The sequence below is a fragment of the Acinonyx jubatus genome, chromosome X, assembly GCF_027475565.1.
Source record: "Acinonyx jubatus isolate Ajub_Pintada_27869175 chromosome X, VMU_Ajub_asm_v1.0, whole genome shotgun sequence".
NCBI lineage: Eukaryota > Metazoa > Chordata > Mammalia > Carnivora > Felidae > Acinonyx > Acinonyx jubatus.
Genome location: NC_069389.1, coordinates 65,375,414 through 65,402,320, shown reverse-complemented (window position 1 = coordinate 65,402,320; position 26,907 = coordinate 65,375,414). Strand labels below are relative to the sequence as shown.

General features: G+C 35.7%; 1 pseudogene; it reads left to right on the top strand.

Moving 5' to 3' along the window:
• The first annotated feature begins 1,698 nt into the window (after window positions 1-1,698).
• On the top strand, window positions 1,699-19,793 carry LOC106986389 (40S ribosomal protein SA-like; annotated as a pseudogene).
• The last annotated feature ends 7,114 nt before the right edge of the window (window positions 19,794-26,907 follow it).

Genomic DNA, 26,907 nt, shown 5'->3' with positions numbered 1-26,907 from the left:
GATAGCTACACATATTCAGGTAAAAAAGACTTTATGTGAAAAACTCTAACAAAAAATAATGTTATAAAATGATAAAGAGCTGAATTAATCAAGAGGACATAACAATTATAAATATGTATGCACCTAGCATTGGAGTACTTGAATATATAAAGCGAATATTTACTGATTGGAAGGAAAAAGTAGACAGCAATACCATACTAGTAGGGGGACTTCAGCATATCAATTTCAATGAAAGATAGATCATCTAGACAGAAATTCTACAAGGAAACATTGGACTTGAATTACACATTAGAAGAAATCGACCTAAAACACATTTACAGAACATTTTATCTAACAGCATCAAAATGCTTTTTCTTCTTAAGTGCATACAAAACATTCCCATGATAGATTCTTCTTAGGCAACTAAACAAGTGTTAACAAATTAAAAAAGTTTGAACTCATATCAAGGATCTTTTCTTACCACAAAGATATAAAACTAGAGTACAATAAAAATAACAAAATTTGAAAATTCACAAACATTTGAGGGCTAAACAAAATGTGCCTGAATAGCCAATGGGTCCATGAAGAAATCAACAAGAAAATCAAAAGATACTTTGAAACAAAAAAGATTGAATTACAACATACCAAAACATGAGATTCAGAAACTCCAGTTCTAAGAGCGAAGTTTTTAATGAGAAACAACAATATTAAAAAAATAAATAAATAAAACCTCTTAAACAATATAACTTTATATCTCCATGAACTGGAATAAAAAGATCAAACTGAGCCCAAAGTTATGAAATACAGGAAAATAACAAATGTCAGAGTATAAAAAAAAATAAAATAGAGACTAGAAAGACAATAGAAAAGATCAATAAAACTATTATTTTGGTTGTTTTTCGTTGTTGTTTTTCTTTTTTACAAAGTAAATGGAATTGGCAAATCTTTAATTAGAGTAAGAAAACAAAATAGAAAACTCAAATATATCAAATTATAAATGAATGAAAGGGCATCGTATATGACACCATAGAATCACAAAGGATCACATGATACTATAAACAATTATATGTCAAATAATTGGATAACCTAAAAATGCAGAAACTCTTAGAGACAGAAAACCTACCAATATTTAATTATAAAGTAATAGAAAATCTGGACAAATTGCTACTAAGGATATTACAACAATAATGAAACACCTCTCAACAAGTAAATATCTAGGACCAGTAAGTCACTGTTGAATTCTACCATTTAAATAAGAATTAATGCCAAACTTTTCAAATCTTTCTAAAAGTTCGAAGAGAAAGGGACACTTACAAAGGTATTTTATGAGACAAAATTATCCTGTTATCAAAACCATGTAAGGAAATTAAAAGAAAATAAAATTATTGACCCCTGTCTCTGATAAAATCCATCGCAAAAATCCTTAACAAAATATTACCAAATCAAATTCCACTGCACATAAAAAAAATTACACACCATGATCAGGTGGGATTTATTCATTGGATTCAAGGATATTTCAACATACACAAATCAATAAAGCTGATGCATCACATTAACAAAATAAAGGATAAATATCATACAATTTTCTCAATGATACAGCAAACGCATTTGGCAAAATTCAACATCTTTTAATGATAAATACTCTCATAAATTGGGTATAAATGAAATATATCCGCTTTTCCATGCTACCCAGGGAGGGGTCCATAGGGTATTGTTTTGTATTCCCATTGTAACTTAAAGGGAAACTTTCACAATGTCCAGAGCCCTTGATGTCCTGCAAATGAAGGACGATGTCCTCAAATTTCTTGCAGCAGGAACCCACTTAGATGGCACCAACCTTGACTTCCAAAGGGAACAGCACGTCTAAAAAAGGAAAAGTGATGGTATTTACATCATAAATCTGAAGAGAACCTTAGGAGAAGATTCTGCTGGCAACTCATGCCATTGTTGCTATTGAAAATCCAGCTGATGTCAGTGTCATATCATCCCGGAATACTGGCCAGCAAGCTGTGCTGAAGTTTGCTGCTGCTACTGGAGCCACTCCTATTGCTGGCCGCTTCACTCCTAGAACCTTCACTAACAACATCCAAGCAGCTTTCTGGGAGCCAAGACTTCTGGTGGTTACTGATCCCAGGGCTGACCACTCACAGAAGCTTCTAATGTTAACCTGCCTGCCATCAGTCTGTGTAGCACAGACTCTCTGTGCTATGTGGACATTGCCATCCCTTGCAAAAACAAGGGAGCTCACTCGGTGGGCTTGATGTGGTGGATGCTGGCCCAGGAAGTTCTGTGCATGTGTGGCACCATTTCCTGTGAACACCTATGGGATCCCTTCTATAGGGATCCTGAAGAGATTGAAAAGAAAGAGCAAGCTGCTGCCATAAAGGCTGTGACCAAGGAATAATTTCAGGGTGAATGGACTGTTCCAGTTCCTGAGTTCACTGTTACTCAACTTGAAGTCACAAACTGGTCTGAAGGCATGCAGGTGCCCTCTGTGCCTAGTCAGCAATTCCCTACTGAGGACTGGAGCACTCGTCCTGCCACTGAAGACTGGTCTGCAGCTCCCACTGCTCGGGCTACTGAATAGGTAGGAACAACCACTGACTTGTCTGAAGCTGCTTTTCTACAGAGAAACAAAAAAGAAATAAGGTTAGTGGAAAATAAACAGTTTCAAAAAGCTGAAAAAAATATTAAAAAAATGAATGAAATAGGGGCGCCTGGGTGGCTCAGTCGGTTGAGGGCCCGACTTCAGCCCAGGTCACGATCTCGCAGTCTGTGAGTTCGAGCCCCACGTCAGGCTCTGGACTGATGGCTCAGAGCCTGGAGCCTGCTTCCGATTCTGTGTCTCCCTCTCTCTCTACCCCTCCCCCGTTCATGCTCTGTCTCTCTCTGTCTCAAAAATAAAATAAAAAAACGTTAAAAAAATAAAAAAAAAATGAATGACATATATCCCAACATAATAAAAGCTATCCATGACAAGGCCGTAAATGTTACATTCAATGGTGTAAAATTAAAAACCTTTTTTCTAAGGTCAGAAACAAGAAAAGAATGTTCATTCTAATCAATTGTATTACTGGTAGTAATATCCAGGTAACTATTCGATAAAAGAAAATCAAAGGCACACAAACTGTAAAACATATAGTATAACTGTGTTTGCAGAAGACATCATCATACATATAGAAAAACTAAAGACTTTACTAAAATACTATTATAATAAGTGAATTTAATTAAGTTACAGGATAAAATGATTAATATGCACATTCAGTTGTGTTTCTATATGCTAACAATGACATATTTGTAAAAGCCATTGAGAAAACTATTTCATTTACAGTAGAATGAAAATAAATAATAAACTTATGAATATATACAACCAAGAAGTTGACATACCTATGCAGTTAAAACTGTACAACATTGATAAAAGAAATTGAAGAAGACACAAGTAAATAGAGACATTCTGAGTTCATGGATTGAAGACAAAATATTGTTAAAGTATTCATGCTCCTCAATGTGATTACAAAATCAATGAATTCCTGTCAAAATTCAAGTGGCATTTTTCAAAGACAAAAAAATCTTAAAACCTGCATGAAATTCAGAAAAGACCCCACTGGTTGCTTAACTTGCTTACACCAAGACCCATCTCCCTGTGTTCTGGTGAGACTGCCCTTCTTGGTCAAGCTTGTGTCATCCCCAGCATGCATGTATTTAAAACCTGGGGTTTTAAAGGTCAGAAGACTGGGAATAGGGTCTGGAGGTTACTGCGCTGCTCCTGGAAATAATGAAAGCAAACACCATGGGGGCAGACAGCATAGAAACAGCAATATGAAAAGTGCTTGGGGCACACAGGGAAGATATTTTATATTCTAGGAGCTTCCCTGAGAGGCAGCATTTACAAGGTGCCTCTCCAGGAAAAAAGAAGCTGTCTGGGGACAATTCCCCCCACAATTGGGCATAAACAGAGCCACCTGAAGGAAGCTGCTTAGCTTGGACACTGGCTGCCTAACTTGTTTACATCAAGCTCCACCACCTGTGATCTGGAAGGACTGCCCTTATCAGTCAAGCTTCACTCAGTCCCAGCATGGCAGGACACTCCCCTTAGAAGATCAGGACAAACCCCTGCCCACACCACGTTTCCAGACTAGAGAGTTCTGAAGGGCCATGGTTCTGGTAGACTGGGTGTCAGGTCTCATTTCACAAGCATATCAATCAGACCAGAGCACAACTAGTTAAAAGTCACCACATTCAGCCCAGGGACCAAACGTTGCCCACATCAGGCAAGGAGAGCCTCTGCAGATGACTGGCCTGAAAGATAGAGAAGTCAGAATAGAGTAGCAGAGCACACACAGCACACACCACAGGCACTGCATGAAGCTCATGACCCTGAGCACTATGTGACCTCTTCTTTCTAAACCCATTACCCTGAGAAGCAGGAAACATAATGGAGTTTTCTAACACAGAGAAGGCAGAAACGTAAACAAAATACCAAAACTGAGGAATTTAAAACAAATGAAATAACAATATAAAACCCCAGACAGAGATGTAGAAAAAAACAGATAGACGTAAAATACCTAAGGAAAAATTTAAAGCAAAAATCATAATGATATTTAATGATCTTGAGAAAAGAACACATCAGTGAAACACAACAGGTATAAAAGAGTTTTAAAAAAAGAATGAATCAGAGATGAAAAATGCCACAAATGAGATTGGAAACTGGCTTGCTGCAATAAACACCAGACTGGAAAAAGCAGAGTAATGTATTAGTGATCTAGAAGATAAAATAATGGACAATAATGAAGCTGAACAAAAGAAGTAAAGAACTAGGGGTGCCTGGGTGGCTCAGTTGCTTAAGTGTCTGACTTCAGCTCAGGTCATGATCTCACAGTTTGTGGGTTTGAGCCTCACATCAGGCTCTGTGCTGACAGCTCAGAGCCTGGAGCCTGCTTCAGATTCTCTGTCTCCCTTTCTCTCTGCCCCTCCTCTCTTCTCTCTCTCTCCTTATAAAATAAATAAATAAAAAAGAGTAGACTTAGAGAAATCAGTGACTCCATAAAATGTAATAACATTTTTAGTATAGGAGTCCCAGAAGAAGACACAGGAAAAAAGGGGCAGAAAGTTTAGTTGAAGAAATAATAGCTGAAAGTATCCCTCATCTTCAGAAAGAAATATACATCCAGATCCGGGAAGCACATAGAATTCTCATCAAAATCAACAAAATCAGGCAAACATCAAGACTTTTTAATTTAATAATTTGTTTTTAAAGTTTCTTTATTTTGAGAGAGAGAAAGAATGAGAGCATGTGCACAGGGAAAGGGCAGAGAGAGAATCTCAGGCAGGCTCCACGCTGTCAGCACAGAGCCTGATGCAGGGCTCAATCCCACAAACCAGGAAATCATGACCTGAGCTGAAATCAAGAGTCAGAAGCTTAACCAACTGAGCCACTCAGGCACACCTCAAGATATATTGCTATTAAAGTTGCAGAATAGGGGCGCCTGGGTGGCGCAGTCGGTTAAGCGTCCGACTTCAGCCAGGTCACGATCTCGCTGTCCGTGAGTTCGAGCCCCGCATCGGGCTCTGGGCTGATGGCTCAGAGCCTGGAGCCTGTTTCCGATTCTGTGTCTCCCTCTCTCTCTGCCCCTCCCCCATTCATGCTCTGTCTCTCTCTGTCCCCAAAATAAATAAACGTTGAAAAAAAAAATAAAAAAAAAAGTTGCAGAATAAAGTGGTAATGAAAAAAATCTTAAAAGTGGCAAAACAAAAGAAGTGCTTAACTTACAAGGGAAGACCCATAAGACTAGCTTAAGATTTCTCAACAGGGGCACCTGGATGGCTCAGTTGGTTGAGCATCCGACTTCACCTCAAGTCATGATCTCCCGGTCTGTGAGTTTGAGCTCAAGTTGGGCTCTGTTCTGACAGGTTGGGGCCTGGAGCCTGCCTCAGATTCTGTGTCTCCCTCTCTCTCTGCCCCTCCCCTGCTCATGCTCTGTCTCTCTCTCTTTGTCAAATATAAAAAAAAACATTAAAAATGTTTAAATAAAAAAATAAAAAGATTTCTCAACAAAAACTTAGCAAGCCAGAAGGGAGTAGCATGATATATTCAAAGTGCTCAATAGGAAAAATTGCATCCCAATAATGCTCTTTACAGCAAGGCTATGGTTCAAAATTGAAGAAGAGATAGAGTTTCCCAGACAAACAAAAACTAATGGAGTCCATGACCACTAAACTATCCTGGCAAGAAATATTAAAGAAGACTCTTTGAGTGGGAAGGAAAGACCAAAAGTGACAAAGACAAGAAAGGATCAGAGAAAATCTCCATGTACAATGATAAACAAGAAATAAAATGACACTAAATACCCATGTATCAATATTACTTTGAATGTAAATGGAGTAAGCACTCAAGTCAAAACACACGGGACATCCAAACGGATAAAAGTCAAGACCCATCTATATGCTACCTACAAGAAACTTACTTTAGACCTAAAGACACCTGCAGATTGAAAATGAGGGTATGAAGAATCATTTACATGCAAATGGACATGAAAAGACAGAGTAGCAATATATATATATCAGAAAACTAAACTTAAAAAAATAGACTATAACGAGAGATGAAAAATGGGACTATACCATCATAAAGGGGACACTCCAACAAGGAGATCTAGCAATTGTAAATATTTATGCATCCAACATGGGAGTATATATATATATATATATATATATATATATATAACATAAAATAATTCATTGATAATAATACAATAATAATAGAGAACTTTAACACCCCACTTACATTAATAGACAGACCATCTACACAGAAAATCAACAAGGAAACAATGGCTTTGAATGTCAACTGGACCAGATAGACTTAACAGATATATCCAGAATATTTTATTGTAAAACAGCAGAATACACATTCTTTTCAAGTGCACATAGGATATTCTCCAGAATAGATCACATAGTACAAGTCACATTTCAAGCCTCAAGAAGTACAAAGAGATTGAGATTATACCATACATATTTTTCTGAACACAGAAGTATGAAACTTGAGCTCAAAACAAGAAAGAAATGGAAAAGAACACAAACACATAGAGGTAAAACAACATGACACTAAATAATGAACAGGCCAACCAGAATATCAACAAATGAAGAAAAATCTAGAGCTTTTTCTCTATGGTCAGGAACAAGATGGGAATGCCCGCTCTCACCACTGTTATTTAAGATAGTTTTGGAAGTACTATCCACAGCAATCAGACAACACAAAGAAATAAAAGGCATTCAAATCAGCAAGGAAACAGTCAAACTTTTAGTATTTCCAGATTACATGGTACTATGTATATAAAACCTGAAAGACTGCAACAAAAAATTTCCAGAATTTATACACGATTCAGTACAGTCATAGGTTACAAAATCAACGTACACAAACATGCTGCATTTCTATACACCAACAATGAATCTGCAGAAAGAGAAATCATGGAATAAATCTCACTTACAATTGCACCAAAACCCTAAGATACTTAGGAATAAACCTAACCAAGGAGAGTAAAAACCTGTACTCTGAAGGGTATAAATCACTGATGAAAGAAATTGAAGATGACACAAAGAAATGTAAAGCATCCCATGCTCGTGTATTGAAAAACTATCTGTAATATCTATATATCTATATCTATATCTATAAATGTATATATTACCCAAAGCAATCTCCTATTCAGTGCAATCCCAATCAAAATACTAATGCATTTCTCACAGGACTAGAGCAAAGAGTTGTAATATTTGAATGGAACCACAAAAGACACCAAAGAGCCAAAGCAATTTTTAAAAAGAAAAGCAAAGCTGGAAGCATCACTATTCCAGACTTCAAGTTTTATTACAAAGCTGTAGTGATCAAGACAGTATGGTACTGGCACAAAAAAAATAGACACACATATCAATAGAACAGAACTAAGAATCCTGAAATGGTCCCACAACTATATGGTCAATTAATCTTCAACAAAGCAGGAAATAATATCTAATCAAAAAAACAGGCTCTTCAACAAATAGTGTTGGGAAAATGGGACAACAGTATGCAAAATAATGAATCTGGACCACTTTCTTACACCATACACAAAAATTAATTCAAAATGGATTTAAGACTTATATGTGAGACAGGAAACCATGAAATCCCAGAGGAAAACACAGGCAGTAATCCCTTTGATACCAGCCATAGAAAGTTCTTACAAGGTATGTCTTTTTAGGAAAGGGGAAACAAAGGCAAAAATAAACTATTGGGACTTCATAAAAAAAAAAAAAAACTTCAAACTGGAGGAAATAGTCAGCATATGTAAAAGGCAACCTATGTAATGGGAGAATATAGTTGCAATTGACATATCCAATAAAGGGTTAGTATACAAAAAATATAAAGAACTTATAAGATTCTTCACTTCAAAACCAAATAATCTAATTAAAAATGGGCAGAAGACATGAACAGACATTCCCCCCCCACAAAAGACATACAGATATCCAACAGTCACATGACAAGATGCTGGACATCAATGATCCTCAAGAAAATACAAGTCGGGGCACCTGGGTGGTTCAGTCGGTTGAGCGTCCGACTTTGGCTCAGGTCATGATCTCGCGGTCAGTGAGTTTGAGCCCCGTGTCAGGCTCTGTGCTAACAGCTTAGAGCGTGGAGCCTGTTTTGGATTCTGTGTCTCCTTCTCTCTCTGCCCCTCCCCCTCTCATGCTCTGTCTCTCTCTCTGTCAAAAATAAATAAACATTAAATAAAAATTAAAAAAAAAGAAAATACAAGTCAAAGCTATAATGAGGTATCACTTCACACCCACGAGAATGGCTACAATCAACAACACAAGAAACAATATGTGTTAGTGAGGATGTGGAGAAAGAAGAACCTTCTTACAATGTTGATGGGAATGTAGACTTGTGCAGTCACTGTAGAAAATAGTATGGAGGTTCCTCTAAAAGTTAGAAATAAAACTGCCTTTTGATCTTCTAATAATACTACTAACATATACCCAAGGAATAAAAAAAAGACTAATTTGAAGGGATACATGAACCTCGAATGTTTATAGCAGTATTATGTACAGTAACCAAATTATGGAAAGAAACAAAATGTCTATCAAGTGACAAATGGATAAAGAATGGTATATATATACCTATATATATATATATATATATATATATATATAATGGAATATATATATAATGGAATATATATATATAATGGAATATATATATATATATATATATATATATATATATAATGGAATACTACTCTGCAATACAAAATAATGAAGCCTTGCCATATCCAATGACATGGATGGAGCTACAGATTATTATGTTAATGACATAAATCAGTCAGAGAAATACAAATACCATATGGTTTTACTCATATGTGGAATTTAAGAAAAAAACAAGTGATCATAGGGGGGGATAAGAGAGAGGCAAGCCAAGAAACAGACTCAACTACAGAAAATAAAATGATGGTTAATAGAGGGGAGGTCAGTGGGGGGATGGGTTTATTTTTGTGATGGGGATTAACAAGTGCAACAGTTGTGATGGGCATCAAGTGTTGTATGTAAATGAATAATCACTAAATTGTACACCTGAAACTAATATTACATTAATGTTAATTCACAGGAATTTAATTAAAACTTTAAAAAAGTGAAATTAAATAGGTTATACAACTGCAGACCCCAGGTAAGTTAAAAGGATAATGAAAAAATACTAGTAAAAACCATATCCCCACAAAGTTGATAATCTAGATGGAATAGACTAATTCCTTGAATAACATAATCTTCCAAAACTCACACAATAAGAAACAGATGAGCTAGATAGGATGATACTTTTTAAACAAATTGAATCAATAATTATTCAAATTTCAAAACAGAAAGCACCATGCCCATTTTTGTTCGATGGCAAATTCTACCAAATATTTATGGACGAATTATAGTAATTCTCTACAGTCTCCTTTAGAGGATGGAATGGGAAGAAATATTTTGTATCTCACTTATGTGGCCAAAATTACTCTATTACTAAATTCAGAGAAAGGCATTAAAAGAAAACAAATCTACAGACCAGTGTATTTCAGGAACAAAGAAGTAAAATTTCTTTAAAAAATATTAGTAAATTAAAATAAAACACATATGAAAATAATTATGTATCATGACCAATATTTGCCCCAGGTATGCAAAACTATTTTAACATTCTAAAATTAATTAATGCTATCCAAAAGGAAAATAAAGTAAAAGGAAAAAACACACATGATCATATCAGCAGATTCAGAAAAATCATTGGACAAAATTCAACACCAATTCATGAGTAAGACCTCTCAGTAAATTAGATATAGAGACGAACGTTTACCAAAATGATACAGTGTCTTAAAAACTTACAGTTAACATCATAGATAATGGTGAGATACTCAAAGCTCTCCTTTGAAGATCAGGTACAAGATGAGGATAACCTTTCTCACCACTTCATTTCAACAATTTCTGAAAGTCCTTCTTAAAGCAGTAAAGCAAGAAAAAGGAACTAAATAGTATATATATTAGGAAGGAAGACATAAAACTACCTTTGTAGGTTAAATAATTATCTATGTCAAAAATATGAAAGAATGAACAACAATAAAAATCTTGGAACTAATAAATGATTATAACAAAGTTGTAAGATACAAAGGTGATATACAAAAGTGAATTGCTTTCTTATATATCAACAATAATTAAATAGAGTTTAAAATTTTAAAAATAACATTTACAATAGCTTCAGAAACTGAAATCCATTTGTATAAATCTAACAAATTATATATAATATCTATGTGAAGAAATTGCAAAACTCCAGTGCATGAAATCAAAGAAGAATTGGAAAGCTAGTGTGTAAGAGATTCAATATTGCCAAAATTTTAGTTATTTTCAAAATGATCTATAGATTCAATGCCATCCCAATCAAAAGTCCAGCGAAGTATTTTATGGGTTTTGACAAACTAATTCTAAAGTTTATATAGAGACCCAAAATACCTCGTATAGCCAATACAATTTTGAAAGAGAAGAGCAAAGTTGGAAACTGGACATTGCAAAACTTCACATCTTACTATAGAGCTTCAGTATTCAAGATAGTGTGATAATCATTAAAGGATAGACAAATAGATCGCTAGAACAGAATAGAGTCCAGAAATAGAAGACCATACATATAGTTTACTGATACGTTACAGAGGAGAAAAATAATACAATGAAGCAAAGATGATGTCTTCAACAAATGGTGTCAGCACATCTGTACAATCACATGCAAAAATTTAATCCAGACACAGAACTTATACACTGCCCAAATATTAACTCAAGAATCTAAATCTCTTTATTTATTTATTACAAAAATATTTTTTATTTATTTTTGAGAGAGAGAGAGAGCGTAAGTGAGGGAGAGATAGAGAGAGAGGGAGGCACAAAACCCGAAATAGGGTCCAGGTTCTGTGCTGTCAGCACAGAGCCCAACACAGGGCTCTAACTCATGAACCATGAGATCATGACCTGAGCCATAGTTGGATGCTCAACCAACTGAGACACCCAGGTGCCCCACAGATCTAAATTTAAAAAACATGAGTATACCTATATGACCTTGGGTTTGAAATGGCCTTTCAGATATAACTCCCAAGTCACAATCATGAAACAAATAATTGATAAAGTAACTTCATTAAAATTAGAAACTTCTGCTCTGCAATAGATATTGCAAGAGAATGAGAAGACAAACCATATATTTGGAGAAAATGTTTGCAAAGAGACATCTGTAAAGGACTGTTATCCAAAATATACATAAAAACCTCTTAAAATTCGATAATAAGGAAACAAACAAGTCGATGTAAAAATGGGCCAAGACATTAACAGACACCTCACCAAAAAGATATACATATAACAAATAAACACATGAATATGTAATCTAAATCATATGTTTTCAGGAGAATGAACACTAAACCAACAATGTGATATGACTATATACCTATTCGAATGGCCATAATTGAGAATTCTCAAAATACCAAGTGCTGCCAAGAGAAAAAACAGCAATTCTCATACATTGCTGTTAGAAATGCAAAATAGTACAGCCAATTTAGAGGACAGTTTGGTGTTTAATTTTGCTTTATTTTTACTAAACAAAATATTACTCTTACATATTTTCCAGCAGTTGTGCTTCTTAATATTTATCCAAAGAGAACAGCAATCACTTTCATCCTCCTAGCAAAAAAAAAAAAAAATCAAAAGAATATTTAAAAAAATCTTACACCATGAACAATACAATTTATCCTAAAAATGTAAGGTAGGTTCAAACTATGTAAATCAATCGATACGATTCATTACATTAACATAATGAAGGATAAAAATGACATGTATATCTCAGTAGATACAGTAAAACTATTAGGCAAAATTCAGCACTCTTTCATGTTAAACACACACACACACACACACACACACACACTTGTAAAGAAGGAAGAGAAGAAATAAAAATTAAGACCGTATTTGACAAGTCCACAACTTACATCATGCTCAATGGTGAAAATTTGAAAGATTTTCCTATAAGATCAGGAACAAGACCAGGATATCCAATCGAACCAGTTATATTCAACTTAGTACTGGCAATCCTAGTCAGTGCAGTTGGACAAAAAACATAAATAAAATACATCCAGATGAGAAAGAACAAAGTTAAATTATCTTTGCTTATATATGACATATTCCTATATGCAGATAACCTTAAAAATGCACAAAATAGGGGCGCCTGGGTGGCTCAGTCAGTTGGGCGTCTAACTTTGACTAAGGTCATGATCTCACGGTTTGTGGGTTTGAGCCTCGCATCGGGCTCTGTGCTGACAGCTCAGAGCCTAGAGCCTGCTTCGGATGCTGTGTCTCCCTTTTTCTCTGCCCCTCCCCCACTCATGCTCTGTCTCTCTGTCAAAAATAAATAAACATTAAAATTTTTTTAAATGCACAAAATAACTGTCAGAACTACAAGCAAATTCAGTAGTTGCAGGATTTAAAAGAACCATGTAAAAGTTAGTTTTATTTCTATACATTAACAATTAACTATCCATAAAGGAAGTTAATAATGTAATCCCATTTGGTTATCAAAAGGAATAAATTACTTAGGAATACATTTAACCAAGGAAGTAAAAGGCTTGTAAACTAAAAACTATAAAACACTGAGGAAAAAAATATTAAAGCAGATGCCAATAAATGGAGAAACATCTCATGTGCATACATTGGGATAATTAATATTGTTAAACATCCTTACTACCTGAAGTGATCTACAGATTCAGTGAAATCTCCATCACAAGTCCAGAAGCAACTTTTACAGACATAGAAATAATTCAAAAGAAGAAATAATTCTAAAATTTATATGAAATCCCAAAAGATCATGAATAGCCAAGGCAATGTTAAGCAAATAGGAAAAAAAACAAAAGCTGACTATATCACATTTCCTAATTTCAAAATATAGTAAAAAGCTACAGTAGTCAAAACAGTATTGTACTAAAAATAGACATGTGGACCAATGGAACAAAAAGTAGAGGCAAGATATAAACTTATGGTCAATTAATCTTCAAGAAGGGTGCTGAGAATGCACACTGTAGAAGAGATAGTCTCTTCAACGAATGATATAATGCAAACATGATATCTATACCAAGAAAATAAAATTAGACTTTTATCTTACACCATACATTAAACATTGACTCAACTTCAATTAAAGATTTAAATGTAATTTCTGAAATTGTAAAAATCCCCAAGAAAACAAAGGGGGAAGGAAGCTTCTTGATATTGGTCTTGCCAAATTTCTTGGATATAACTCAAAAGCACAGGCAACAAAAGTAAAAATAGGCAAGTAGGAGTGCATCAAATTTAAAAGCTCCAAACAGCAAAGGAAACAACAGGCAGTCTATAAAATGGAAGAAAATAATTATAATCCATATATTTGTAAAAGGCAATTTAAATATATATATATATATATATATATATATATATATATATATATATAAACAACTCCTGTAGCTCAATAGCAAAAAAATGCAAACAACAACCTGATTAAATATAGGCAAAGGAATTGAACTACTTTTCTCCAAAGAAAACATACAAAAGGACAACAGGTATATGGAAAGATGCTCAATATTGCTAATGATTAGGGAAATGTAAATCAAGAATTGAAATTAGAATCTTGAATAGATATCCAGTGTACATTTTAGCACTTATTCACATTAGCCTGGATATGGAAATATTATGTCGTATTGCAGGATTCAGAATCAGATCAGCAGATCTGTCAAGAGATGAATAAAGAAAATGTAGTCTATACATAAAATGGAATAGTATGCAGCCTAAACAAAGAAAATACTACTGTTTGCAGTAACATGGATAAACTAAGAGAATATTATGCTAAGTGAATGCCAGACACAGAAAGACAATGTGTGATTTATCTTATGTAATGCCTCTAAATAGTCAAATATATAGAAATAGACAATATAATTGTGATCATCAGGGGATGGGGAAAGGCCATATGAGGGGTAGTTGCTCAGTGAGTAAGCAGTTATAGTTGTGAAAGATGAGCAAGTTCCAGACTTTTAGTATTTCACCACTGATCAAGTTTTTTTTGTGGCCTTTTTATATATGGCCTTTTCAGTGTTTGGTAAGTTCATTCTAGACCTACCTTATTGCAAATTTGTTTTTTAATGAAACTTTGTTGAGTTTTGCCAAATGCTTTTCATACATCTATTAAATTAATCAAGACTTTTGTTCTTTATTCCATTAATGTGGCATACCACATTGATTGATTTGCCTATATTAAATACTTCTTGATTCCCAAAGATTAGTCACATTTGTTTATGGCATATAATATTTTTAATATGGCTCTGAATTCTGTTTCCTAATATTTTATTTGGGGATTTTGCATTCAGTTTATCAAGGATATTGGCCTATGATGGGTATTATGAGGGCATTTGTTATGATGTTTATTCCATTGTGTTTGGAAACAATACTTGGAGTGATTGTTGACTTCTCTAATTTTCCAAGACTTGTTTTGTGAGCTAGTATGTAATCAAACTTAGAGAATGACCCATGCTCCTTTGAAAAGAAAGTGTATTCTGCTGCTGTCTGATGGAATGTTCTGTACATGTCTGTTAGGTGCATTTGGTCTTTAGTATTTTTCAAGACTGCATTTCCTGGGACACCAGATGGTTCAGTTGGTTAAACATCTCACTCCTGATTTCAGCTCAGGTGATAATCTCACAGTTCATGGGATCAAGCCATGCATCAGGCTCTGCAATGACATCATGGAGACTGCTTGGGTTTCTCTCTCTCTCTCTCTCTCTCTCTTTCTCTCCCTGACCATTCCCCATTTTCTCTCTCTCAAAATAAATAAATGAAATCTTTAAAAATTTTTAAAAAGACTACAATTTCATAATGGATTTTCTAAGTGGATGACCTATCCATTATTAAATGTGGAGTATTGAAGTCTACCACTGTTATTGTTTTGCTATCTATTTATCCCTCCCTAAATGTCAGTGTTGCTCTATATATTTAGGAGATTTTCTATTGGATAAAATCAATGTCTAATTATTATATATTCCTCTATAATTGGTTCCTTTATCAATATGTAATAACCTTCTTTGACTTTTGTGAGAATTTTTGACTTAAAATATGATTTACCTGATAGAATTATAGCCACACCTGCTCTTTTTGTTTGCCTTTTGCATAGAATATCTTTATCCATTCCTTCAAATTCAGGATATGTGTGTCCTTAAATTGATGTGAGTCTCTTGTACACAGCATATATTTAGGTATTCTTTCTTTTTAAAGCTTTTATTTAAGTAATATTTTGTTAATATATGGTGTAATACCATTTTCAGGTGTACAATATAGCAATTCAACACTTTCATACAACACCCAGTGCTCATCACAAATAAGTTAATTTTTTAGTCCTTATCAACTATTTTATCCACCCCCCCAGCTACCCCCTCTGGTAGCCATCAGTTTGTCCTCAATGGTTAATAGTCTGTTTTTCTTGGTTTGACTCACTCTCTTTTTTTTCCCCTTTGTTCATTTCTTAAATTCCACATTATTTCTTATTTTTTTAATGTTTATTTTTGAAAGAGAGAATGGCAGAGTGCAAGTAGGGAAGGAACAGGGAGAGAGAGAGAGAGAGAGAGAGAGAGAATTCCAAGTGGGGTCCAGGCTCTGAGATGTCAGCACAGAGCCATATGCAGGGCTTGAACCCATGATCCACAAGATCATGACCTGAGCCAAAGTCGGACGCTCAACAGACTGAGCCATCCAGGGCCTCCCACATTATTTCTTAAATTCAGTATACTCATATGGTATTTGTCTTTCTCTGATTCACTTACTTTGTTTAGCATAACACTCCCCAGCTCCATCCATGTTGTTGTAAATGGCAAGACTCCATTCTTTTTGAGGGTTGAATAATATTTCATTATATATATATATATATATATATATATATATATATATATATCACTTCTTTTTTATCCATTATCAATCAGTAGACACCTCGGCTGTGCCAATTTGGCTATTGTAGGTAATGCCACTATAAGCATCAGGGTGCATACATCCCTTCAAATCAGTATTCTTGTATCCTTGGGTAAATGCCTAGTAGTACAATTGTGGATCATGGGATAGTTTATTTTTTATTACTTTTTTAGGAACTTCTATACTGTTTTCCAGAGTGGCTGTACCAGTTTGCATTCCCAACACTAAGAGATGGTTTCCCTTTCTCCACATCCTCACCAACACATGTTGTTTCTTGTGTTGTTGATTTTAGCTAATCTTACAGGTGTGAGGTGATATCTTATTGTAGTTCTGATTTCTATTTTCCTGATGACCAGTGATGTTGAGCACATTTTCACATCTATTAGCCATCTGTATTTCTTCTTTGGAAAAAATGTCTATTCATGTCTTCTGTCTGTTTGTAAATTGGATTATTCATTGGGTCTTAAAATCCATTCAATCACTTTGTTTTTCTACTGGTAAATTTCATTCATTTACATTTAATGTCATCATTGATAAATAAGAAGTTATTGTCATTGTATTAATTTTTTCTTGTTCTTTTGCAGTCTTTGTGGTTTAATGTGTATTTTTAATTATTTTTAATATTTATTTATTTATTTATTTTTAATTTAATTTAATTTTTTTTATTTACATCCAAATTAGTTAGCATATAGTGCAACAATGATTTCGGGAGTAGATTCCTTAGTGCCCCTTACCCATTTAGCCCATCCGCCCTCCCACAACCCCTCCAGTAACCCTCAGTTTGTTCTTCATATTTATGAGTCTCTTAGGTTTTGTCCTCCTCCCTGTTTTTATATTATTTTTTTCCTTCCTTATTTTCATCTGTTTTGTCTCTTAAAGTCCTCATATGAGTGAAGTCATATGATTTTTGTCTTTCTCTGACTGACTAATTTCACTTAGCTTAATACACTCTAGTTCCAACCACGTAGTTGCAAATGGCAAGATTTCATTCTTTTTGATTGCCGAGTAATACTTCATTGTGTATATATATACCACATCTTCTTTATCCATTCATCCATCGATGGACATTTGGGCTCTTTCAATACTTTGGCTATTGTTGATAGTGCTACTATAAACATGGGAGTGCCTGTGTCCCTTCAAAACAGCACACATATATCCCTTGGATAAATGCCTAGTAGTGCAATTGATGGGTCGTAGGGGAGTACTATTTTTAATTTTTGAGGAACCTCCATACTGTTTTCCAGAGTGGCTGCACCAGCTTGCATTCCCACCAACAATGCAAAATAAATCCTCTTTCTCTGCATCCTCAACAACACCTGTTGTTGCATGAGCTGTTAATGTTAGCCATTCTGACAGGTGTAAGGTGGTATCTCATTGTGGTTTTGAATTGTATTTCCCTGATGATGAGTGTTAATTTTTGAGAGAGAGACATAGCATGAACAGAAGGTCAGAGAAAGAGGGAGACAGAATCTGAAGCAGGCTCCAGGCTCTGAGTTGTCACTACAGAACCCAATGCAGGGCTTGAACTTCTGAATCACCAGATCATGACCCGAGCGAAAGACACTTAACTACCTGAGCCACTCTGATGTGTTTTTAAGTGATAGACTTAGGTTCTTTTTATCTTTTGTGTATCCACCATAGTTTTTTTTTCCCCTCATCATTACTACTGTGTTTCCATTGAACCTCTTATAGTCTATTTTATGATGATAGATATTTAAATTTTATCAAATATGGAAGCTCTACACTTTTAATATCCCCACCCAGTTTATGGTATTGATATCAACAGTTTCTTCATTTTTAAAGTGTATTTATTTTTAGACAGAGACAGAGAGAGAGAAAGTGCAAGTGGGGGAGTGGCAAAGACAGAGGAGAAAGCAAGAATCCCAAGCAGACTCTTCATGGGCAGCATGAAGCTCAACACAAGGCTCAAACTCTCAAACCCTGAGATCATGAATTGAACCAAAGCTGGATGCTCAATAGATTGAACCACCCAGGTGCCCCTCAATGTTTACCCCTTTTTATATTTTGTTTTCATCATGAAATATTTGTCATTATAGTCTTAAAACTTTTGCACTTTAACTTTTATATTTGGGTTAAAAATCATTTATCTACTGCCATTCCAAAATTAGAATGTTCTGTATTTATTTATATATTTACCTTTACCAGTGAGACTTGTTCTTTCATACATCTTCGTGTTTCTGTTTACTGCCTATTTGTTTCCACTTGAACAACACCTTTTAGCACTTCTCTTAAGATAGGTCTAGAGGTGATGCATTCCTTTAACTTTTATTTACCTTTGAATGTTTTTATCTCTCCTTCATTTTTGAAGGGTAGCTTTGATGGTTATGATATTCTTGGTTGGCAAGATATTTTTTAGTAGTTTAAGTATATCATCCCATACCCTTCTTATCTGCATGGTTTCTGCTGAGAAATGTGCTTATTTTCTTATGGAAGTTCTGTTATATGGGACAAATCATTCTTCTGTTGTTTTCAAAATTCTCTCTTTGGGTTTCTCATTTTACAATTTAATTACAATTTGCTTTGTAAAGAGCTTTTTAGTAGCAACCTATTTACGTAATTTCAATCTTCATGAATTGGGATGTCCATTCCCCTGCCAAAATTTGGGAAGTTTTTTATGCATTATTTCTTTGAATAAGTTTTCTTCCCTTTTATCACTCTTCTCTCCTTCTGGTACTCTCATCACACATACATTGTTTCTTTTGATGGGACCCCACAAGTTCCATAAGCTTTCTAAATATTTTTACATTATTTTTTTCTTAGTTTTTGCTCTTATAACTGGATGATTTCAAATGACCTCTTCGAGTTCAATAATTCTTTCTGCTAATAAATCAAGTCTGCTGTTGAAACTGTCCTTTGAATTTTTTAAGTCAGTCATTCTTCAGCTCTAGGATATTGATTTGGTTTTGTTTTATGGTTTCCATTTCTGTGTTGATCCTCTCCATTTGTTCATCTATTGTTTACCTGATTTTGTTTAGTTGTCTGTGTTCTTTTCTATCTTACTGAGTTTCTTTAAGATTATTAGTTTGAATTCTTTGTCAGGCAGTTCACTGATCTTTTATTTAAAGTCAGTTACTGAAACTTTATTAATTTCCATTCATGGTGTTGTTTTCCTGAATTTTTATACTTCTTAAATCTTTGCACTAGTGAATTTACATTTTACAGTAACAGTCACCTCTTGTTGTCTCCACAGGCTGACATCTGCAGGGGAAGGCCTTCAGCAGGTAGCTTGGTATGGAATTCTGGGAGGGTCTGTTGGTGGCATCTGTGAATGGAAGGGGTTTTCTGCTGTTGTACATGGGTGAATACATTCTTCCAAAATCTTTGGGATCCACAGTCAGATAGTGCTTATAATTTTATTGTTGAATATTAACCATTAGTGAGTCTCTGTGGTTGGTTCAGGCTTATAGTCAACTGATTTTTAATAAGGGTGCCAGAACATTCAGTGAGGAAAAAAAGTAGTCTTTTCAATAAGTGGTACTTGTAAACAAACATATACACATAAAAAGAATAAAGGACCTCTACCTCTTTTCATATACAAAAATTAATTATAAATGGATCAATGACCTAAACACAGCAGGTAAATATGTACAACTCTGATGAGAAAACATAGGGGAAAATCTTCATGGCCCTGAATTTGGCAGTAAGAGTTTACATATGACACTCAAAGCAAGAGCAACAAAAATAAATGGATAAATTTAAGTTCAAATTTAAAATGTCAAAAAACATTATCAAGAAAGTAAAATGAAAACCTATATAATGTGAGAAACTATCTACAAATCATATATCTATTAAGAATCTAGTATCTATAATATATTTTAAAAAACTTTTATAAATCTACAGTAAGGCAACTTTAATAAGTGAATATAAACATGAATAGATATGTCTTCACAAAAAATATGCAAATGTCCCAAAAACACATGAAATGAAACTCAATGTCACTAGTCTTTAGCTACATGCAAATCAAAACCACAATGTGATACCACTTCACACTCCTTCGGACAGTTATATAAAGTGGAAATAAAACAAGTGTTGGCAGGTATGTGGATAAATTTGAACAACTGTAATTCTACTACTTGTGGAAATGTAAAATACTTCACTTGCTTTGATAAAGTGACCCTTAAAATTAAGCAGAGTTATCACATAGCAATTTCACTCAAAGGTTTATGACTTCCAAAATTAAAAACAGGTACTTTGAAAAGTACATAAATACACATACACACATAAGCATTATTTTCAATATCCAAAATGTGCAATTACTACTATACATCATGTGTGAATGAATAAACATGGTGATATATATGTATATATATTATGTTTTATTATCTTATATAAGGGAATATCATTTTACTACAAAATGGAATGCATGCTACAATGTGGATCAAACTCTAATACATTGTATTAAATGAAAAATGTCTGGCATACCAGGTCACATATTTTATGATTTCACTTGAATGAAATAGAATGAATAGATAAGTTCACAGATAAGTATTACAGGTAGGTGTTTTTACTACTTTGTGGTACAATATGGGGAAAGGAAATAAAGAGAAACTACTTAGTAAGGAGTTTTAGTTCAAAATGATGAAAATATTTTGAAACTAAATAGAAGTTGTGTTTGTACAAGAATGTGGCATAGCTACATGTGAAAGGATGAAACTGGACCACATTCTTATATCAAACACAAAAATATACTCAAAATGTGAGACCTGAAAACATAAAACCCTTAGAAGACAAATGGTCAGTAATTTCTCTGACATTGGCTGTGGTTGGCTTTCTATATATGTCTCCTAAGGCGAGGAACAAAAGCAAACTTGTAGTGTACATAGCATAATTTAAACACTTGCCAAATCACTATGCCAGACACCTGAAACTAATGTAACACCATATGTCAACTGTACTCAAATAAAGAATAATAAACTATTGAGACTACATCCAAATAAAAAGTTTCTGCACAACAAAGAATGCCTCCAACAAAACAGAAGGCAACCTACTGAATGGGAGAAGATGTTTGCAAATGATATATCCAATAAGGAGTTAATATCTAAAATATGTAAGGAACTTATACCACTCAAAACAAACACGAAAAAAAAATAACCCAATTAAAAATTGTCAGAGGACCCGAATAGATACTTTTGGCCATACAGATGGACAAAAGACACATAAAAAGATGCTCAGTGTCACTAATCATCAGGGAAGTGCAAATCTAAACCACAGTGAGATATCATCTCATACCTGGCAGAATGGTTAGCATAAAAAAGATCAGGAATAAGTGTTGGCAAGGACGTGGTAAAAAAGAAATTTTCATGCACTGTTGCTGGGATTGTAAATTTGTATAGCCACTGTGAAAAATATTATGGACATTCCTAAGAAATGAAAAATAAAAATACCATATGATCCAGTAATTCTACTACTGGGTATTTACACAAAGAAAATGAAAACACTAATTTGGAAAGATATATGTGCCCCTTTGCAGCATTATTTATAATAGTTAAGATATGAAAGCAGTCCAAATGTCCATTAATAAATGAATGAAAAAAAGAAGATAGATGATAGATAGATAGATAGATAGATGATAGATGTAAAATCGAATATTACTGAGCCACAAAAAAATAATGTAATCTAGCCATTTGTGCCAACATGAATGGACCTAGCAGGCATTGTGCTAAGCCAAATATGTCATACAGAAAAAAAGATAAATACCATGTAATTTCTGTCATATGTAGAATCTAAACTTTCATCATATGTGGAATTTAAAAAACAAAACAATGAATAAACTTATTGAAAAGCAGAATCAGACCTATAAATATAGAGAACAAACTGATGATTTCCACAGGTGAGAGTAGAAGCATGGGCAAAATGGGTAAAGGAGAGGGGGAGCTACAGGTTTCCATTTATGGAATAAATAAGTCAAGGAATTAAGGGTATAGCAGAAGGAATATAGACAATGGTATTATAATAACATCACATAGTTACAGATGGTACCTACACTTGTGTTGAGCATAATGTAACATACAGAATTGTTGAATCAGTTTGTATAGCTGATACCAATATATTATTGTGTGTCATCTATGCTCAAATTAAAAAAAATGTTAATACACTGTTTTTTTAAACAGATAAGTGTATTTTATGTGAATTTTCTGTTAAATTACTTTTTAAACATCATGATAGATGGGGCTTCTGGGTGGCTCATTCGGTTAAGTGTCCGAATTCAGCTCAGGTCATGATCTCTTAGTTTGTGGGTTCAAGCCCTGCTATCAGGCTCTGTGCTGACAACTCAAAGCCTGGAGACTGCTTTGGATTCTGTGTATCCCTCTCCCTCTGCCCTTCCCCCATTTGTGTGCTGTCTCTCTAAAATGAATAAACGTTATTTTTCCATTTTTTGTGTCTTCTTCAATTTCTTTCATAAGCTTTCTATAGTTTTCAATGCACAGATTTTCACCTCTTCAGTTAGATTTATTCCTAGGTATTTTATGTTTTTTGGTGCAATTGTAAATGGATTGATTTCTCTTTCTGTTGCTTCATTATTGGTGTATAGGAATGCAACTGATTCTTGTGCATTGATATTATATCCTGCGACTTTGTCAATACTACCCAAAGCGATCTACATATTCAATGTAATCGCTATCAAAATAACACCAGAATTCATCACAGAGCTAGAACAAATAATCCTAAAATTTGTATAGAACCAGGAAAGACCCTGAATAGCAAAAGCAATCTTGAAAAAGAAAACTGGAGCTGGAGGTGTCACAATCCCGGACTTCAAGCTGTATTACAAAGCTATAATCATGAAGACAGTATGGTACTGTCACAAAAACAGACCCTCAGATAAATGGAACAGAATAGAGAACTCAAAAATACACCCATAAATGTATGACCAACTAATCTTTGACAAAGCAAGAAAGAATATCCAATGGAATAAAGAGAGTCTCTTCAGCAAGTTGTGCTGGGAATACTGGACAGCGACATGCAGAAGAATGAACCTGGACCACTTTCCTACACCACACACAAAAATAAACTCAAAATGGACGAAAGACCTAAACATAAGACAGGAAGCCATCAAAATCCTCGAGAAGAAAGCAGGCAAAAACCTCTTTGACCTGACCCGCAGCAACTTCTTACTCAACATGTCTCTGGAGGCAAGGGAAATAAAAGCAAAAATGAACTACTGGGACCTCATCAACATAAAAACCGTCTGTGCAGCAAAGGAAAGAATCAGCAAAACTAAAAGTCAAGTGACAGAATGGGAGAATATATTTGCAAATGACATATTAGATAAAGGGCTAGTATCCAAAATCTATAAAGACCTTGTCAAACTCAACACCCAAAAAACAAACAATCCAGTGAAGAAATGGGCAAAAGACATGAATAGACACTTCTCCAAAGAAGACATCCAGATGGCCAAGTGACCCATGAAAAAATGCTCAACATCACTCATTATCAGGGAAATACAAATGAAAACCACAATGAGGTACGACCTCACACTTGTTAGAATGGCTAACATTAACAACACAGGCAACAACAGATATTGGTGAGGATGCGGAGAAAGAGGATCTCTTTTGCATTGTTGGTGGGAATGAAAACTGGTGCAGCCACTCTGGAAAACAGTATGGAGGTTCCTCAAAAAACTGAAACTAGAACTACCCTACCACGAGCAATTGCACTACTAGGTATTTATCCAAGGGATACAGGTATGTTGTTTCGAAGGGGCACATGCACCCCAATATTTATAGCAGCACTATCAACAGTAGCCAATGTATGGAAAGAGTCCACATGTCCATCGATGGATGAATGGATAAAGAAGATGTGGACAGCTTGGGGAAGATGGCGGCGTAGGAGGACGCTGGGCTCACCGCGCGTCCTGCTGATCACTTAGATTCCACCTACACCTGCCTAAATAACCCAGAAAACCGCCAGAGGATTAGCAGAACTGAGTCGCCAGAGCCAAGCGCAGACGAGAGTCCCACGGAAGAGGGTAGGAAGGGCTGCGAGGCGGTGCGCGCTCCACAGACTGGCTTGACGGAGCCGGGGCGGAGGGCCGGCTAGCCGGCCAAGCAGAGCCCCCGAGTCTGGCTTGCAAAAAGCGGAGGGGCCTGACGGACTGTGTTCCGACAGCAAGCGCGACTTAGCGTCTGGGAGGTCATAAGTTAACAGCTCTGCTCAGAGAGTGGGAAGGCTGGAGGACAAAGGGAAGGAGAGCTGCTGAGCCCCCAGACGACAGAGCTCAGTTTGGTGGGGAAGAAAGGCACTCGCCAGCGCCAACTCCCCAGCCCATTCCCCTGCCAAAATCCCAAAGAGAACTGGTTCCTGCCAGGGAACTTGCTCACTCCCCTCAAACACCCAACTCTGCCCTTCTGCGGAGCCAAACCTCCAGCAGCGGATCTGACTCCCTCCTGCTGCCACAGGGCCCCTCCTGAAGTGGATCACCTAAGGAGAAGCAAGCTAAGCCTGCCCCTCCTGCCCCTGTGCACCTTGCCTACCCACCCCAGCTAAGATGCCAGATCCCCAGCATCACAAGCCTGGCAGTGTGCAAGTAGCCCAGACAGGCCACCCCACCCCACAGTGAATCCCTCCCCTAGGAGAGGGAAGAGAAGGCACACACCAGTCTGACTGTGGCCCCAGCGGTGGGCTGGGGGCAGACATCAGGTCTGACTGCGGCTCCGCCCATCAAATCCAGCTATACACCACAGCACAGGGGAAGTGCCCTGCAGGTCCTCACCACGCCAGGGACTATCCAAAATGACCAAGCTGAAGAATTCCCCTCAGAAGAATCTCCAGGAAATAACAACAGCTAATGAACTGATCAAAAAGGATTTAAATAATATAACAGAAAGTGAATTTAGAATAATAGTCATAAAATTAATCGCTGGGCTTGAAAACAGTATAGCTGACAGCAGAGAATCTCTTGCTACAGAGATCAAGGGACTAAGGAACAGTCACGAGGAGCTGAGAAGCGCTTTAAACGAAATGCATAACAAAATGGAAACCACCACTGCTCGGATTGAAGAGGCAGAGGAGAGAATAGGTGAACTAGAAGATAAAGTTATGGAAAAAGAGGAAGCTGAGAGAAAGAGACATAAAAAAATCCAGGAGTATGAGGGGAAAATTAGAGAACTAAGTGATACACTAAAAAGAAATAATATACACATAATTGGTATCCCAGAGGAGGAAGAGAGAGGGAAAGGTGCTGAAGGGGTACTTGAAGAAATCATAGCTGAGAACTTCCCTGAACGGGGGAAGGAAAAAGGCATTGAAATCCAAGAGGCACAGAGAACTCCCTTCAGACGTAACTTGAATCGATCTTCTGCACGACATATCATAGTGAAACTGGCAAAATACAAGGATAAAGAGAAAATTCTGAAAGCAGAAAGGGGTAAACGTGCCCTCACATATAAAGGGAGACCTATAAGTCTCGTGACTGATCTCTCTTTTGAAACTTGGCAGGCCAGAAAGAATTGGCACGAGATTTTCAGTGTGCTAGACAGAAAAAATATGCAGCCAAGAATCCTTTATCCAGCAAGTCTGTCATTTAGAATAGAAGGAGAGATAAAGGTCTTCCCAAACAAACAAAAACTGAAGGAATTTGTCACCACTAAACCAGCCCTACAAGAGATCCTAAGGGGGACCCTGTGAGACAAAGTACCAGAGACATCACTACAAGCATAAAACATACAGACATCACAATGACTCTAAACCCATATCTTTCTATAATAACACTGAATGTAAATGGATTAAATGCTCGAACCAAAAGACATAGGGTATCAGAATGGATAAAAAAACAAGACCCATCTATTTGCTGTCTACAAGAGACTCATTTTAGTCCTGAGGACACCTTTAGATTGAGAGTGAGGGGATGGAGAATTATTTATCATGCTACTGGAAGCCAAAAGAAAGCTGGAGTAGCCATACTTATATCAGACAAACTAGACTTTAAATTAAAGGCTGTAACAAGAGATGAAGAAGGGCATTATATAATAATTACAGGGTCTATCCATCAGGAAGAGCTAACAATTCTAAATGTCTATGCGCCGAATACCGGAGCCCACAAATATATAAAACAATTACTCATAAACATAAGCAACCTTATTGACAAGAATGTGGTAATTGCAGGGGACTCTAACACCCCACTTACAGAAATGGATAGATCATCTAGACACACAGTCAATAAAGAAACAAGGGCCCTGAATGAGACATTGGATCAGATGGACTTGACAGATATATTTAGAACTCTGCATCCCAAAGCAACAGAATAAACTTTCTTCTCGAGTGCACATGGAACATTCTCCAAGATAGATCATATACTGGGTCACAAAACAGCCCTTCATAAGTTTACAAGAATTGAAATCATACCATGCATACTTTCAGACCACAATGCTATGAAGCTTGAAATCAACCACAGAAAAAAGTCTGGAAAACCTCCAA